The 2,692-nt window shown below is 36.1% G+C and overlaps 1 pseudogene; it reads left to right on the plus strand.

Moving 5' to 3' along the window:
* Nucleotides 1-1,603: 1,603 nt before the first annotated feature.
* Nucleotides 1,604-2,692, plus strand: part of LOC117638432 — an 11,457-nt pseudogene continuing 10,368 nt past the window's right edge.

Below are 2,692 nucleotides of genomic sequence, written 5' to 3' on the forward strand. Positions count from 1 at the left end.
TCGTTTTCTATGAACCAAACGGAGCAGTACCAGCCAGATTCCATGTGATTTTCAATTCCCCTGCTTCCCGTTTCTTCCTCTGTATTCTATTTTACCCTTTTCATCTTTTACTCAAAATTTGTCATATTATACAGGCTTCTAAAATGACCAAAACGAGTAGGCACTAGGCGACCATGCTAATTCCATTTTCAATACCATGTCCATGCCTACAAACGATCTGGTGCTCGATATAAAGATTTTGAAACAGATCAATCCCTTTTATTTTCCTTTTTTCTCATAACCAATTTGTGCATATCACAGGAACGTGTATCGAATATTGCCTATGACCTTGAACATGGCAAGTGCTTTCCGGTTAAAGATCAATATGTGCGGGTGTACATTACCATTGGAGATGGAGGGAATATTGAAGTAAGCTCATGATCTATTTATGGTTCACTGCTTTCCTATTTGTTAGCATTGCATACTTTAACCTATGAATTTTTATTGTTTTCTGGTGAAGTATGAGGGAGCCACAGCCAGCTTACTCAGCTTATAGAGAGGCCAGTTTTGGTCATGCCATTTTCGACATCAAGAACCGAACTCATGCCTTCTACGGTTGGCACCGGATCCATGATGGAGTTGCAGTAAAAGCCGATTCTATGTGGTTTTTCAACAGATACCATCAATTGTCACTGACTCGTACATTCTCTGTGGAGTCTTCCGGATTTCTCATGCAAACTCAGTGTCTACCACCGAAACTAGTACCTTATCCTTGACCATCCTGTTGATGATTCTACAAGTTCCCAATCATGATCATGGGAAAAGAAACATTTTGTTGCTCTTGTTTTCTAGAATAAATTCAGATGTATATCTTAATAACCCAATATTTTCTGTGGATGTAGGTAGGCTTAAGGTTGATTGATATAAATGCCTATGTTTTTTTGGTCTCTCTATATTTCTACCATTTGGTCCCCTAGCAAACTAATATGGGAGCATAATATAATAGGTCTATGGGAGCATAATATTTCTACATTAGAAGTTTATCGAAACATTCGTATGTGAAATATGTTTTGATATGTGTACCTCATTTTCATCACCAGCAATCGAAATATTCGTGTGAAATCTGTTTTGATATGTGAGAAGAAAAATATCGCAAAACTGATAACTAGTTGAATTTTATTATTTAAATTTCACATAGCCATTTCTAAATAGAAAAAAATAAAAACAGAAAACTTCAATTCAACTCAACTAACATCATCTTGTCTTCTATAATAATGGATGAAAAATAATGGACCGCACTGAATGCAAGTAGAAGGTGAAATATTACTTCAATTCAACTAACATCAACTTATCTTCTATAATGCATTTTATATTTATGTGCTGCTGCTTTGCCCTTATCCCATCATTATTATGTTCCCCGGATACAACCCAATTTGTGGTGCAAATCCCACCCAGCAACACGCAATTCTTAATGCAAATCCCACCCAGCATTTAATATTCCCCTCATTTTATGAAAATCATTTTTTTTTTCTTTACTAGTAAACTCATTTCAAGTCTATAAAACATGGCCTAAGCTCAGTAGGCTGTCTGTGGATTTGTGGGTTTTGAGGGTCCTGTGCAAAACATGGCCAAGATGGGTTTGGTGAGCTTAGCTTCTGTATCTACTTCTTCCAGGGTAGCAGCAGCCAATGTTGTAGTGTTGGGTTTGGTTTGGAGCTTGGCAGTGGTGTGTAATGGAGGCAAGACAAGTCGTGAGGAAAGTGGAGAAATCTGGGGTCATGCCTCTTGACAGTGATGTCTTTAAAGTCCCTCCTGGCTATAACGCACCTCAACAAGTATGATCTCTATTTCTCTGTCAGTATAATATAGACAACTTTTAGTCTTTCTTTCTTTTTCTTTTTTCTTTTTTGTCAGAAGACAACTTTTAGTCTTTTTTTTGGTCAATTGTAGCATAGGGTAGTTATTTCTGTTGAAGAATATAAAGTACAAACTATACTAAATAAATAACAACATATAAGTACAGAGGTCTTGTGTGATAAAACTTCACACTTCACTACTACAAATAAGCAAAAAGACGACGGTAAATCACCGTCGTGTATTGAGTTTTTCAGTGGTCGTGGAATCCACCGTCATCTTTTCCCTCATAAACCACGACGCTAAATCCCCGTCGTTGTTAAAATATAAAACGTCATCAACAAATAAAAAACGGCGTCTTTATTCTACAAAAAGAACGAAAAAAGCAGTCGGGGATGAGAATAGACGACAAACTCTCGAAAAAACCCGTCGTTAGAAAGGAAAAATATGACACATATTAACAGAACAAGGCCGCAAAATAGACATACAACGACGAAAAGTAAAATAATACGCCGTTAAATATAATTTTCACGACAACAAAAAATATGACGTCTTTAAGAAAATTAGAAGGCGACGTTATTGATTCCTACTACGTCGCATATATAAAAACAGCCGTCGTATAATACATTTTCCACTTCGATTTTTCTATAAAACATGACGTGGAAATAGTTGTCAGTGTCATTGTTTACGACGTATGTATTTATATATTAGGCGTTGAAAAAAACAAACAACGTCGGTTACGAATATATGAGAGTCGTATTACAAAATTTATACGTCCTATTTTCAGAAACAACAACGACGATAAATTAGACGTTGTTAAATAAAACAACGTCGAAAACAAATAAAAACAGACGGGTTT

The sequence above is a fragment of the Prunus dulcis genome, chromosome 8, assembly GCF_902201215.1.
Source record: "Prunus dulcis chromosome 8, ALMONDv2, whole genome shotgun sequence".
Classification (NCBI taxonomy): domain Eukaryota; kingdom Viridiplantae; phylum Streptophyta; class Magnoliopsida; order Rosales; family Rosaceae; genus Prunus; species Prunus dulcis.